The following is a 16,767-nucleotide window of genomic DNA, read 5'->3' as shown; positions in this document are numbered from 1 at the left end:
ATTGTATATCATAGTTAGGAAGGTCTCGTAGTAGAAAAAGGAGACCCTATTCTTCCATGGAAACAATATTATGAATGTATAAGGAATGATAAATAATTTTACTGGTCTGGACGCGATCATAGATAAGTTTAATGACTATTGACTTATGGTGGAAAAGAATATCCTTATAAAAGGTTATTGACTTATCGAGATGGGAAGGAATGAAATGCCATCTATTAGGGAAATAGGATTTGACTAATTCAAGAACATTGTGGATATTTTTATGGACTGGTTCTTTGTAAAAAATGTTGAATGACTGTTTAAGAATATAATTTGTTCTTAGGGTAGACTTGTTAGGAGGCATTGGTATAATTGACTGGCAGGCAAAAGAGTCTGAAGTCAGAGCCGAAGTGTAACTAGGTTTATGAATATTACCAAGAATTTGGTATCGGTTGACTAGATCAATTGGAGGTGCAACAATGGGTTGACTGGTTGGCATAATGGCAAGAGGTTTTGTAGTAGGTTTGTGCCTTGACATCTAAAAGAAAAATGACATAAGTAGATTAGCATCCACTAAGGACATCTAATCCATCCATATGAAAGTTAACTAGATTAGTGTAATGAGCAATGAAATTGCAATAACTTCTAATCTGATTGAATTGAAGGTAAGAGTCATTTTGTAGTGACTTTAAATAGGATATTATAAACTTATAATAGCGAATAGTTTTGCCGTATCTTATGACTTGTAATCTATTTGTAGAACAATAAGGAGTAGGCATCATGCACTATCCTCCCTGTAAAAATTCTCGTGTAAGGAAATCAGGGATGAAATTCTGACTACTAGGAATATATTCAATATCAAAATCAAAAATACTTAAAATGGATTGTCATCGAGCAAAAATATGTTTAGTACCAATATTTTGAACATCTTTTTGCAAAACATATTTAGCACTTTTGCAATCAACACGTAATAGGAAGTTTTGACTTAAAATGTCATCTTGAAATTTACTAATACCTAAAACAATAGATAAAATTTCTTTTTTAATAGTACTATAATTTTTCCATGCTTTGTTCTAAACACCAAAATGAAAACGAACAATTTGTTCAGATTATGGGGAGTGATTTTCTGAAGGAGAATGCCACCATAACCAACATCAGAAGCATCAGTCTGAATAATTTTGAATGAATTTTCAGTAGAAATGCCAAGACAAGTAAGGTCTTGATATATTTTTTGACTTGTTGAACAATAGTAGTATGAGTAGAAGACCAAGGAGGAGGATTATATTTCAACCTATCAGAAAAGGGTTGACAAGTTTTCCTAAGGTCTTTGTAAAATTCAACAATGTAATTTAAGGAACCTAAAAACGGTTGTAACAGGGTTTTGTCTAAGATTTCATCAGGGAACTTAGAAGCAAACTCAATATATCGACTGATAGGAAGAATAGTACTTTGGTGGACATCATAACCTAAGAATCTAACTTTAGTTTGAAATAGCTTAATCCTAGGAGCAGAAATGACTAGACCATTATATTTGATAATATGGAGAAAGGAATTAAGATGTTTCCAATGTACATTGATTGACTTAGAGAAAATGAGGATATCATCTATGTAAACAATAGAAAAATGACTAAAAGGTTTAAAATTCCATTCATTATGTTTTAAAATTCACTAGGAGCATTTTTTAATCCAAAGGGCATGACATTCCATTCGTAATGGCGAAAATGTGTAGTAAAGGCAATTTTATAGCAATCATCAGGATGAATTTGTATTTGTCAAAATCCACTTTTAAGATCAAATTTACTAAAGATGACAGCTTGACTAAGTCTTTTAATGAGATCTTTTTATTAGGGATTTGATAGCGTATCCATTCTAAAACTTTCACTACTACAAAAATAGTTAAAGATCACACTTTGACAAAAAAAAAGATCTCACTTTTATTGGAAGTGTGATAAAAAAAATTAGATTGATATTTTAATCACACTTAATTTGATTGAGTGTGATAATATTTATTTTTTATGTCACTTTTCAATTAAGTGTGATTATATATATATATTTTTAATCACACCTTCTAATTAAAGTGTGATTATATATACACTACTACTTTTTAATCACACTTTTTAAACAAGTGTGATTATATATATATTTTTTAATCACACATTCTAATTAAAGTGTGATTATTTATATATTTTTTAATCACACCTTCTAATTAAAGTGTGATTATATATATACTACTACTTTTTAATCACACTTTTTAAATAGGTGTGATTATATAGATATTTTTTAACCACACATTCTAATTAAAGTGTGATTATTTATATATTTTTTAATCACACCTTTTAATTAAAGTGTGATTATATATACACTACTAATTTTTAATCACACTTTTTAAATAAGTGTGATTATATATATATTTTTTAACCACACATTCTAATTAAAGTGTGATTATTTATATATTTTTTAATCACACATTCTAATTAAAGTGTGATTATATATACACTACTACTTTTTAATCACACTTTTTAAATAGGTGTGATTATATAGATATTTTTTAACCACACATTCTAATTAAAGTGTGATTATTTATATATTTTTTAATCACACCTTCTAATTAAAGTGTGATTATATATACACTACTACTTTTTAATCACACTTTTTAAATAAGTGTGATTATATATATATTTTTTAATCACACATTTTAATTAAAGTGTGATTATATATACATTACTACTTTTTAATCACACTCCCTAAATAGATGTGATTGTATAAAATATTTCAATTTGATTTTTATATAAAATATACAATTCCCAAATCCGCGCCTCTATTCTACCCATGAATGATAGAGATGACTCACTACTAGAAAATGAGGTTTTAGACACGGAACTTTTTCACCAATTTTTTCATCTTTCTATCTCTCTGTCTCTGTCTCTTTTCTCTCTCTCTCTCTCACTCTCACTCTCACTCTCACTCATCACTCTTTTCTGTCTGTCTGTCTCTATCTCTTTCTCTCTGTTTATCTCTCTCATCTCTCTCTGTCTCTCTTCTCTATCTCTCTTCTCGTTATCTCTCTCGCTCATCTCTCTCTCGTTTATCTCTTTTTGCTCTTTTGTTCTCTCCCTCTCTCTTTGTCTATATCTTTTCACCTTTTTTTTCATCTTCTTATCTCTCTTCTCTTTCTCTCTCTCACTCATCTCTCTTTTCTTTCTGTTTATCTGTCTTTCTCTCTCACTCATCTATCTCTTCTCTCATCTCTTTTCTCTCTCTGTCTCTTTCGTTCATCTCTCTTCTCTCTATCTCTCTCATATTTCTCTGTCTCTCTCGCTCATCTCTCTTCTCTCTCTCTCTCTCTCGTTCATCTCTCTTCTCTTTATGTCTCTCTCGCTGATCTCTCTTCTCTCTATCTCTCTCTCGTTCATCTCTCTTCTCTCTCTATCTTTTTTCTGTCTCTCACTCTCTATCTTTTTGTCTCTCTCTCTCTCTTCTCTTTCTCTCTCTCTTTCTCTCCCACTATGTTCGCGTTGCCCACTCTCTCCCTTTTGTCTTCTCTATTTACTGAGCTCCCTCTCGATTTATCTATCCACTACAAGAAAATGCACTTTTAGCGACCACTTTGTCTCTCTCTTGCTCATCACTCTGTCTTTGTCTCTCTCTCTCTCTCTTTCTCTCCTCTATCTGCCTCTTACTCATTTTTCTCTCTCTCACCACCCATCTCCTTTACCACCTTCACCACTACTGCAAACGCCATTCCACTACCACCATTACTACCACTGTCGCCACTTCACCTCTACGACTACCATTGCTACTACCATTGCCACCACTACCACTACTGCCACTATTACTACCATTACCTCTCATTCACCCTTGCCACTTCATCTACTCTACCACTACCACAACTTCACCACTACTCTCCTTCGCCACCACCACCACCACCACCACCACCATCATCTCCTATCCACCACCTTCACCACTACTGCCACTACTACTACCATTACCTCTCATTCATCCTTGCCACTTCATCTACTCTACCACTACCACAACTTCACCATTAATCTCCTTCGCCGCTACCACCACCACCACCATCATCTCTTATCCACCACCTTCACCACTACTGCCACTTTCTATCCTCTACAAAAAAAAAAAAAAAAAAAATCATTAATTACAAAAAAATATATATTTTAACAAAAAATATTTTTTTTTGACGGCGGCAACTCCCGTCGCAAAAAAGAAAGAAAGAAAGTTAAACGACATTATTTTGTTATTTAAATTTCATTTCTGACAAAATTTTTTTTTTTTATTCCCGCCTGTTTTTTTGTTTTCCATTCCCGCTCTAACAAATTAAAATATCTGACTTTTATTAGAAATATGATAGAAAAATTAGATTGATATATATTAATCATATTTAATTTGATTGAGTGTGATAATATTTATTTTTTATATTACTTTTTAATTAAATGTAATTATATATATTTTTTTAATCACACATTCTATTTAACATGTGATTATATTTATTTTTAGTGTGACTTTTTAATAGCTTTTATGGATGGAAACTAGGGGTGTGCAGCGGATGGCTTGGCCTGCCACACCCGCCCAACCCGACCCGACCCGATCCGTTGAGTTTTGGGTGGACGCGCGACATGTGGCGGACAAATACGGATCCATATTTTTCATTTTCTCGGATTCGGGTCGGGTCGCGGGCAATCCGTCAATTTAATCTGTTCACCCAACCCGCCCGCGCCCTCACTTATTTTCCCCCTTTTCCCCCTGTGTTGCCTCATTTTTTTTTCATTTCACGTTTTGTAGCCCTAGGTTCTTCAACATGTCTCTGTCTCTCTCAACTCTCTCTTTCTGTCTCTCTCTACTACCCTACCCATCGTCGGACGATCTACATATACGGCGTCGGCGATCATCTACACGGCGTTGGTGATCGATCTACACGGCGTCGTCGGCGATCGATCTAGATTCTACATTACTGACTGAGGTATCTCTCTCTCTCTCTCTGTTTTTCTCTTCTTCTCATCTTCTTCTGCTTTCATCTTCTTCTCTTTTCTTCTCTTCTTTTGATGATCTGAGTCTAATTTGCAATGTCTTATAGGCACTGCTAGTGGTAATAAAAGAGCTTCTGGCTCTGCCAATGTTAATCTGCCGTTGAACTTAGAGACCTCCAAATGTGGTTCTTGTATATTTGGATTTCACATTTGTTAACGAGTAATGGTTGATGTTGATTTTTTAAATAGGTTGCAGACAAAATTCGTCGTGATGAACGTGCGAGTGTTGTAGAACGGACAAATTTGAGATATCTTCCTGGACTTCCACGGAAAGTTGACTTGGTGACATTGGACCTTTCATTCATTTCTATACTTTTGGTGAGCTTTTAGATAGTGCTGAAATGATCTTAACTTGCATCTGTATATTTTTCCAAGCTGTTATTTATGACCATTCTTTGGTCTTCATTTATAGATAGAGCCTCAGATTTTCTGCATACCTTCTAAAAGGCAGTCCATTTCTTTCTTTAGTAGAGCAGTGAAATTTCAACATTCTCCATTATTATTACCATGATTTTATTAATCATTATCTAGATTTTTAGTCCTATTAAAGCTATGCTTGGATCATGGATTTGGAAAGAGAATGGAAAAGGTGAGGGAGATAAAGAAAAAATTTAGCTTATATTTCGTTCACATTTCTAAAATCTGTGATCCAAACACAGCCTAAAGGTTTTGTTTCATTTTGTTCCTCTGTTCCTAATTTAACCCTAAATGCAGGTCATGCCTGCTGTGGTCAATGTAATGAAGGAAAGAAGCTACATTGATTGCTCTGATTAAACCCCAATTTGAGGCTCCCAGATCTCAAGTAAGAATTCATGCATTTTTTCAATTTTATTTTTTTTAGTGAAATTGCCCTAGGTCTAGGTTGGTTTTCTGTTCTCTGCAATTACTTATATCAAGCTGAATCAGATTATATTTAAATATGATTACTCTTGAGTAGGGGTTGAGGTTTACCATTTGAAATGGCTTTGTCAAGATCTAATAAAAGGGATCTTTCTTTTGTTCAAAGCCTCTGATAAAGATAGGAACTCATAGATTAGATTTCCAAGAGGTCCTGCTCAAGCATGGTTTGATACAAATAATAATAAGGCCAATGGGCAGGTCATCATGGAAAACAACAAAAAAATGAATAAAGAATAAGCACATGTTTGCATGTGTGCTCTTCTACAAAAGAAATAGACCAGGAAGGGCAAGAAGAATTTGTGGTTCACCACAAAAAGGAGTGTAGATCCTGGTGTGAAGTGTAAACATAGAACAGAGTGCCCTGTGTAAAACTAATTCATTATAGACCAGTCATATATATTGTTTTTTTGTTGTGTTGATGTTGATAAATCATTAATTGGAGCACAATCACATTTTTCCTTTTGCTATCATGTTTGCTTCTTGGTTGCTTGATGTTTTCAGTGCATTGGTATGTTACTGTGCTCCCTATCATGGTTAATTTTCAGATTTCAGATCCTCAACAAATATGAGTGGGCTAAGGGCTACAAGTAGTTATAACGTTAGAGTTGAAATTTGATAAATTTCTTACAAATTTATATTTAAATGTGTTTTTGAATGGTTTTTTATTTAAAAAATATTAAAGTGGGTTTATGAAGGGATTTGTTTCTAAAGCCAATCTTCATGTAATGCCTAAGAAAATGCTAGAAACTCAAAACAAGGGAATGATGAACTAGCAGGGATATTGAAGAAAGAAATGCTAGAAACTCAAATGCCTAAGAAACAAGATTAGTTGATTTTATCCCTCAGCATTGTGAGGTACCTTTGTTTTGGGGTCAGATTGCTGCAATCTTAAATGTATGATTTTGTTTTATGTAACACGAATTGCTGTACATTATGAAAGTTTTGTTTTCTTCGTTTTGTACAAAGTAGAAATTTGAGCCCTTGCCTAATCATTCCTATTGCAGAGAAAGTAATATCATTTTATTGCAGTTAGTGACATTATTTGATAAGAGGAAAATTTCCAGTTTAAATTGGCAGGCCTATGACACTGAACCATATGAAATTTCTTTGATGAGGAAAATTACTACATTTCCACATCAAGTTCATTCAGACCACTGGTGATCAAAAGAACTAGTGGATGGTCAAAATAGGGGTTTGGTTTGTTTCTGTTGGGCTTGTATAATTTAGTACTGGTACATATTTTGTTTTGATATTTTATATATTTGCTTATCATTACTGTTTTTATTATTTTTATTTGACATTAGACTGTGTACTTTTCTCATTATCTTTGTATCTCATATCGTTGGAATTGATTGTATGACATGAATAGGAATCTGATGGGAATAAAGTTGTGAAAGATATCATTTTTGGCCCAGGAGAAAAGAAATATCGGTTCTGTAAGGTAGCCATAAGCTTCTCTATCAATTACTCAAGATTGCTTATGTTTCATGACCTATTACAAAATTCTGTGCTATTTTTCTTCTTTAGTAAAATCATGCTTTGGAATAATTTTGCCAATCTGCAAAATTATTCGTGATTGTCCGTCCTCGGATACGATTACTAATCCTCTGTTTGGCTCATCAATTTTTTGAGGAAAAGGAAAAGGAAATGCAAGGGAAATCATCAATCTTTGTGTTGTTAACATGGAAAACAATGAGGAAAAGAATATGATGAAAGTATGTAGAAAAAAATCTTAGTTGTAAATATCATTTCCATAGTTGTCAAATTGGGATACGAATTGAGTATTGTTTTTCTATTTTTCTGAGTTGAGTATTGTATCATATTGTGTATCATAAGATACTTTTAACATCTATAAAAATGGGTAGAAAAATAAATATAGTTATAGCAAACACAAATATCTTGTGAGAACAAGACACCAAACAGTGTATAGTCCTTGAAATTACAAAAGTAAGGTTCTTTGAAAGATAAAAAGCATATAAATTGTATAATCGTCAATACATAATGTATATAAAATGCAGAGTGGAGTTAAGATATGTATAAAATATTTTCATAACTAACCATTTTAGTTTAAATATTTAATTACTACTTTTAAGTTTTCAAAGAACTTGTCTATAGTAGAAAACTTCAAACTTTAACGGGTGGAAGTAGGTCTAAATCAACAACACACGATACTTAATATTTGACCAGACAAGTAGATATTTGTCAAAAAATAGAGAAAAATAAAATAGAAGTACCATATTGTTATCTAAAAAATATTATTTTTAATGAGTTAATATTAATTTACTAAAAGCAAGTTAAATTATTATTATTTTTTTCTTCAAAATTGCTAAAGAAAATACTACTGCACCATGTAACTCCCAATAAACAACCCTAAAAGAGCCAGATCAAAGGACAAAAGTAAGAAAATAGAGGAAGAGACTTTGTAGTGCTTAGGATGACTTACTGATTCTTTGAGTAGAGACATAAAACATACCTGATAACAAAAACCTGATAGAATTCTTCTGAGTAGAGAAATGGAAAAATCCAACATTGATCTCCTGACAGAATTTAACTTGGATTTTGAGAAGGTCAAATACTCTCTGTGAATGAACTGCGCAGGTAATTTTCTTTGTATTCAGGTTCCACCTATGCCTACTATCGTTTCCTTCTAAAATTGATGAAGAGGAAAGCAACTCCAAAATGCCTATGTTCCCGAACTTGTTTCAATATTTTCTGAATTTTCGGGACTAAATATTAGAGCCTTTGATGGAGCTGTAACTCAATCTCTTATGTTAGCAAATTTCTGATCATTTGAATCCCTTTATTATTACTAAAGTATGACGCCTAAGAAAAGTCAGCCAAATTACAGTCTATTAGATACACGTTTGGGGATCACCAATTGAAGTAAATACACAGTGTTTTAACTCTTGTGTTTCTAAATTGTATTTCCCAAAAGGTACATTAACGTGTGCATATTTGGATAAAAATTGATAACTGGTCATATAAATTTCCTTGAGTTCATGATTTATAAATCAATCATAATAGTACCACAGCATCTTAATTTTATAAATCAATCATAATAGTACCTACAGTAAAGAAACTAGTCTCAGAGTTGGGCAACTTGGTAAGTAAATAAATTTTCTTTTATGATTGTGCTTCAGCTGAACACTCACTGCCCAGTTAATTTCATGAATTTGTGTCTGTTAGTCTGTGTCTGTTTACATTCAAACTGAATCTGTGTCTGTTTACATTCAATCTGTTTAATTGAATCTGTGACTGTATTTTATATTTTATTAATATTTTATTAATCTGAATCTGTTTAAAGGAATTCAATATTTTATTAAAAAGGTCCAAAATAAAGATTGACAAAATAAGAGAAAAAGGTTTAGAAATGGACTATAATTGCTATAATTGCTTTAATTTTGCTCTGTTATGTTATTTGTTTATTTTTCACTTTTGTTCCACAAGTTTGGTCATAAAAGAGAGATCTTCATTTTACAATTTCGACTAGTGTTTTTGGTGTCTTGTATCAAATAAAATGAACTTGAGATTTCAATGACATTGTTTGGTATTGTTTGGTTTTGCTACTTTGGAATCTGATTTTCATAATTTTGCTTATGTTTGGTGTAATATGGAATGAAATGGACTATAATTGCTATAATTGCTTTACTTTTGCTTATGTTTGGTGTTTCATAATTTTGTGTTTTAGGCATATATAAGGAAACTTTGTTCATAAGGTTTGATAGAACTAGAGTTTGTCATAGTTTTATGTATATCATTTCACACCTAGATTCAATTAGCAGCGATTCTGAAGAAGCAAAAAAATAGCAAGGGGAGTTTAATGTGTATTTTGCTGGGAAATAATTTGAGAGAAGTGAGTGGATCTATAAGTGACACCAAAAAAACTTGAATGGTGTAGACTGTATTGTTTTAGACTAGCACAATACATTGATCTATAAGTGAGTGGATGTATACATATTACCCCTACTCTCTTTGTTATGTCGTGCTTAGTATCTAATCTTTTATTAAATGTCTTGTTTCTCAAATAATATTGTCATTTTCTACAAGTGTATATCTTGAGTTTTAGATCACTTTTTTGTTTTATTATTAAATTATTCTAGCTTAAGAAAGTTTGAAATCATTCATGCCTTGATGATTTATTTTGGCTTCTACAAGGGTATCAATATCTTTTGTAGCTTTATACTATTTGTGTGGAGAATCAAAATAATTATGTCATTTTTGGTGGCTGTGGGGAAAGGATTGGGGCAATTTAACAACTGGATAAATTACATTATTTTTGGTGTGATCTAAGGTCATGTTTGATTCACAACACTAATAGTGAAGTATTAATAATCCTATTAAATTAGTGTGGTATTAACTATCCCATCCCTACCCCATTACTAATAATCCTACAAATTTGTTGGATTAATTATCCATTGGATTAATAATCCTAAACCAAAATGTCAAAACAAACATAGGATGATTGGGCCCACGGATTAATAATCCCAATCTCATGCTTTAATCCTTCCAATCAAACATGCCATAAATGTAAGTTTATAAATTAATTAGTAAGTTTATTCATATGCTTCTGGCGGTTTTTAAATTAATTTGTTTTTTTATTTTTCAGGTCAGAAATTTCTTGGAGAGATGCAAAATATGGTCAAAGAATTCAAGAACTTACTTTTTTTAAGTTTTTTATTTTTTATTTTTTAATGTATGTAATCACAGTTAATTTTTTTTTTATTAATTTCTTTGTATATACTTTTAAACATTTAACTTTCATTTATGAAATATATGATATTATTTCATTCAATATATGGTTGTGATTCAAAATATAGTATATAGTGTGTATTACATTATTCAAATGCGCGTGCAAAAATAATATTGATTATTCTTTAAATATGTCAATTTTTTTTTTATCAAAGGTTTTATTAGTTATTAATCACACTTAAAAGATGTGATCTAAATATTTTTAATCACACTTAAAAGGTGTGATCTAAAGTTTTTAATCACATTTAAAAGGTGTGATCTAAATGTTTTTAACCACACTTAAAAGGTGTGATCTAAATGTTTTTAATCACACTTAAAAGGTGTGATCTAAAGTTTTTAATCACACTTAAAAGGTGTGAACTAAAGTTTTTAATCACACTTAAAAGGTGTGATCTAAATGTTTTTAACCACACTTAAAAGGTGTGATCTAAATATTTTTAATCACACTTAAAAGGTGTGATCTAAATGTTTTTAACCACACTGGTGTGATCTAAATGTTTTTAATCACACTTAAAAGGTGTGATCTAAATATTATTAATCACACTTAAAAGATGTGATGAAAGCATTTTTTAATGACACTTAAAAAGTGTGATTAAAAATGACCATTTTTAATCACACTCCTAAAGACCACACTTTAATAAAACTTAAAAGGTGTGATTAAAAAACATACACCACACCAAAAAAGTGTGATCTTTATCTATATTTGTAGTAGTGTTTATTTAACGGTTTATAATTAATTACTAATCGTGGAACACGTTCAAGTTCAGCATTTTTATTAACATAAAAAGCAGGGTGAGATCAAGGCAACTTATTATTACTAATGATATTATTTTTTAATAATTCATTAATTTCTTTTTTTGCATATTTTCACTAATTCATGATTCATTTGAATAGGACGAGACTTAGTAGGAATTGTCTTTCACTAAAAATTTTAATATAAAGGATTGTAAAACGGTATTTTCTAAATGGTTTTTAAATTTGTCAATTTTGGATAAAAGAATTGGATTAGTCAATTGAGTTTTAATTGTTTTGTATTTTACTTCTTCTTTGAGAAATTTGAGTTGTTTGATTAATCAATTAATAAATTGGGATATAGAATATTCTTTTAATTGATTTAATTCTTTGATTTCAGGAGGATACAAGAATTTAAAAGTCACTGTTTGACTAAAAGCTTGTGTGGTTATTCCATGATTAGTAGTGGTAAATGAATATAGTAAAAAGATAAACAAAGTTCTTAGGATGACTTTGTCGGTCGTATTTCTGACTAGAACAAAGGATGTTTTAAAACAAATATTATTTTGACAAATATGTACTTTGGGTAATTTATATTTAATATTCATTTGACTTCCATTAGCAAAACTTAATTGTTCACTAATTTTATGATAATATTTTGTGGGGATTAAATCTTCTTGAATACAATTTAAATCAACGCCGGTATCAATGAGGGCTGTGACTTCTATTTTAAAATCATTAATAACTAGTTTGACTTTTGAATATCATTTTTGAATATGAATTCTATTAATAATACTTAAACGATGACTATCATTGTGATTATCACTATTAGATTTAGTTGATGAATTATCAAAGATGACATGGCTAGGATCAAGACTAGAGCTAGTTTCATCTATCATTATTATTTTGGAAATCATTAAGATTTTTATTGATTTTTAATATTGCAATTTCTTCGTCTAATGTTTTGTCTTTAGCTTTTAATTCTTGAATGGTTAGTTTAATTTGGTTAATTTCATTTTGTAAATCTTGTAAAATGATTTCTTTATGTTTATTTTTTCGGAATCTTTCTAAAGTATTTGTGAGACTAATAATTGGTTTATCTTGATGGGATTTTTTGTCTTTATTTATTAGTAAAGATTTTAACTTATTAGTGTATTTTCTTTTTAATTCAGGATTTTTTAATTTATTAATTAATTCTATTAAAGAATCTTCTTCTTGTTGTGATTTACTAAGAACATTAATTTGTTTACAGCAAGTATCATTACATCCTAATTCAATCTCTCCGTCAGTATTCTCACTGGGAGAATAATAAGTAGAAGTATCACTCAAAGGAGTGGTGTCACTGGATGATGGACTAGACTGAACAGGAGATTGATTTGGGTTATTAATCAGTTTAAATATGTCGAATATTTGACTTTAATTTTCTTTAGTAATTTGTAGTTGATTAAACTTATTCTTAAGTTTTTCTTTAAGTTTACATTTATTAGAATAATGAACATTTTTTCCACAATTGTAATAAGTAACATCTTTGGTAGATTTTGACTTTATCTTAAAGTGATTAGCTTGCTTGTGATATTTCCTTTTTGGTTTAGCATAATACTTATTAGGTGATTTGGTAGGTGAATATTTCTTCTTATATTTAGCAGGGTATTTGTGTGAAGATCTCTTATTATTATGTTTGCGCCGTGATGGTGCAACAGGAGGTAGACTATATTGTTCGTAGAAATTTCCTAATTCGTATTTAGTTTTGTGTTTACCCTTAGCAGCTTTTTGACTAAGTTTCATGTCTATGAACATTTTTAATCCTTCTTTTTGAATGATACTAATTATATCACCATAAGTTAAATTATCATATTCTATAATACCAGTAGGTAGACTAAGAATATCTCGAATTTTATGGGCAAAAAGATTGGGTAATCCATTAATGAATTTTTCTTTTCAAAATGACTTAGTACAATCATCTCTAAGCATGACTCTAAAGGTAAAAATATCTTTATACCATCAAAAATCGCTTAAAGTAGGGCAAGTTAAATTACTAAGTTGATCATGGATACGAGAATGGACATTAGAAGGTGTGCCAATAAAATGTTTGACTATAGTAAATATTAAAGTATTAATACCATCAGGTTTACTTGATCATATATCTTCATCAAAGATTGGGACATCATTTTCATCTAATTGGACTACATATTGTATAGATTCACGTAGATTTGAAGTGAGATACTTATCCCACCAAGATTTGAGCATACCAGTAAAACCAAAGGTAAGTAAAGAGACTATTTCAGGTTGAGTGTAATCAGGATAATTACTAAGGTAACTATTTGCAACTATAGATATGTGTTTTAATTTTTGAAGAATTTGATTTTCACTAAGACCATCTATATTCCATTCATATAATTTTTTAGCCGAAACAAAAAATTGATTGTTAATATTGTCTTCTTCGAATTGAAGATCGGGAGGTGTAGGTGTAAGATACCAATTTTTAGTACGAGTAGTAGGATTAACTTTGGGATGTGTGATTCGGTTAAGATTAGTAGTCTGGAATTGTTGGGTTAATTGACCAATTTCATTTGTAGATGTGTCGGAGTCACTACTAAATTCAACAGGTGGTTGTTGTGTTAGGACAGTAATTTCTTTTTCGTTAGATGTAGTAGATATCTTAGTAAACAATTGTTCAATAGCTTCAACAATGTTAGTGTCCTGGGTAACTAGGCTTAACCGTTTTCTAGTGCTAGGAAGATTAACAAGAGGTTTGTCTAAAGGTTTATTAATGAATGTATGACTAGTGGAGTAATCCTCAAAAGAAGTTTTTATTTTATCTATTTGTTTACCAATAGTTTTTAAATATTGATTGGTATAATTATTTTGTTCAATTACTTTTTTGATTTCTGATTCATCACTAGGAAGTTTAAAGGGAGAAGCATGTACAGTAGCACCTTTATGTTCAATGAGAATAGTTGCTAGAGGGGGATGACTGGAAGAAACAAAAATATTAGGGGAAGTTTTCCATTTAGTTTTTGTAATAGTATTTATCTTATGATAATAATTTTCAAGATAATCAAAGAAGTGAATTTCAGTATTTACTTCGTTCATAAATTCATACCATTTCTTGGTAACCTTGGATTGTTGGTGTTCATTATAATTATTTCTATAGGTTTGTCGTTTAGACTTATTTGCTTTAGATTTAAATTCAGCATGGAGTTGTAACTCGACTTTTTCGCGTCACTTTTCAGAAGTCGAAATAAGCCCTACAGTATCGGACCCGCAGTTCTGAATCTGATTCAACAAGTGTAATGTGAAATAGATAAACACCAAAGAGTCTAAATTCAGCGAATCTTTTAGAAAATCGATTTTGAATCAAATTGTCAAAAATAGACTGTTTTGCCAGATACAGAGTCGCCACCTAAATGTTTTATTTTGAAAAAATTTGGGAAACCCATGACTCGTGCCAAAGGCCACGTGTCCGTCATCCCCAAGATTGTCTCGGCTCAGGAACTTAGGTATGAGAGGGGAAAGTCATGAATTGAGCACCCCACTCGCCCGATCAAAGATCGGCCTTTACTAATCATGATATGAATCTTACTTTGCATTATATGTTCTTGTTCTGGTTATTAATCTAGCATTACTATGTGTAGACATTCCATTTTGACCGTCCTTAAGACTCAGGCGTCATCGATTGAGCGCTCGGTAATAGTACATGTTGTGCTCGTTTCCAGTTTCGGAGTTTTGGCGGGGAGCCTTGCCTTCGGGTCTCCGAACTCTTTGTGCTTCGGCTTGGTTTGCTGACCAAAGCCTTGTTTCCCTTCCCGAAGGGAGGGAGAGGTCTTGTAGACCATCTCTTTGTCGTCATAGACCACTTTTCATGGTCGCAGACCACTTTTCCCCTTTGGAGATTAATTTTCAGTTTTCGGAGCCTTCGGCCGCGTGCCTTGTCTCGGGACCGCTTAACGTTCTCCGTTTGGTGTGATTTTTGAACCACACCTTGTTACCTCTGCCTAGAGGAACACTGTGGTTCGGGAGACCACTTTTGTGGTCGTATACTACTTTTGGTGCTCGGCAACTAGTTTTCGAGGTTCCCGGCAGCGCGCTTTGCCTCCGGAACTCTCGCATTGCGTCCGTTTGGGTTTGTTTTTGGTACAAACCTTGTTTTCCTTGCTTGGAAGGTGGTACGAGGGTGGGAGACCAGTTTTTCTCCTTGGAGACCACTTTCCTTCCCGCCAGCCGATTTTCTGGTCGGGAAACTAGTTTTCTTGGTCTTTGGGCCACCTTTTCTGGTCTTCCACCCTACCATTGGCTTGCTTTCAGTGTGGAGACCACCAATTCCCCCTGTCGACCACTTTTTTTTCTGGAAGACCACTTGAAGTGGTCGGCCGACCACTGCAAGTAGCAAGCCGACCACTTTAGTTGGTCGGCAGCTTTCCTCCTGTTTTGGCAGACTGTGTGGATGCCAACTGTGCCAGCTGGAGGGCACAGACTGTATCCTCTATACACGTGTATGGGGGGATTTCATCCAAGTTCTAGCTTCTCCAAGAAGCTTAAACCTTTGTTTTTCTATAAGAGAGGCTCTTCCTCTCCATGGCAGAGGTTCAGAAAATTTCCTAAGGCACAAGCATATATCTGCCTCTATATCTCTATATTTGGGGCTTAAAAAGTGTGTTGTTCCTCACTTTTGCACCACAACTCTTAACCACACACCCCCATCATTGAGCTGAGGTTCTTGGAGGACGTATTTGGGGGTTAAAAGGCTGGTTTTTGGCTGAGAAAGAAGCTGTTGTTGTAGTGCTTCAAGGGTAACCTTTTTTCTCCCTTTTAAGCTTTGTTTTGGTTGCTCTCTTGGTCCCATTTGCATGCTTATTTGGGCTTAGCTTCCAACTAAAAAAAGTCTTGTTTTAAGGTGCTTGTGATGTTTATTTAAGGTCTCTTGGGTGTTGAGGGTCTTCTACCCTCTTGCATGCTTTGTTTAGCCTTATTTTGTGCCATGCCTTAAGACCTTTGAGCTAATCCTTGCTTGGCCTCCTAGCCACTAAAATCTAGTGGATTTTCAGTGGTAGGCATGTGGTTTTGAGGCCTCAAATTAGAGGGGGATGATCCCATCTCTGCTTGTTTTGTTTGCTTGCATTTTTGGCCTATCAAAGGAGCATACATCTTCATACTTTCAAGGCTTGGTTCAGGCACTTTTTGGTGACTTTTAGGGCCTGCCTAGACTCTATCCATGGTTGGTTTGGTCACCCTTGGCATGCTTCTCATATGTGTAGTGTAATCTCATTTGTGGCTCATCAAAGTAGTATGTCAATCTAGCATGTATTAGCTCCATTTCAGTGGGTTTTTGGTCATCATGTGGCATGTCATGGCTCTGTTTATGGCT

The 16,767-nt window shown here is 32.6% G+C and overlaps 1 long non-coding RNA gene across 1 annotated transcript; it reads left to right on the top strand.

Annotated features, from left to right (window-relative positions):
- The first annotated feature begins 4,749 nt into the window (after window positions 1-4,749).
- Window positions 4,750-10,713, top strand: LOC145804805 (uncharacterized). The gene is made up of 5 exons (XR_014347268.1): window positions 4,750-4,954; window positions 5,211-5,339; window positions 5,736-5,823; window positions 6,467-7,362; window positions 10,528-10,713. It is a non-coding gene; the product is annotated as an uncharacterized LOC145804805 (long non-coding RNA).
- Window positions 10,714-16,767: the final 6,054 nt, after the last annotated feature.

This window comes from Camellia sinensis, chromosome 12, assembly GCF_055761805.1.
Source record: "Camellia sinensis isolate YWXY chromosome 12, ASM5576180v1, whole genome shotgun sequence".
Taxonomy (NCBI): domain Eukaryota; kingdom Viridiplantae; phylum Streptophyta; class Magnoliopsida; order Ericales; family Theaceae; genus Camellia; species Camellia sinensis.
The sequence above is the reverse complement of the archived record's forward strand: the minus strand, read 5'-3'. Positions and strand labels throughout refer to the sequence as shown.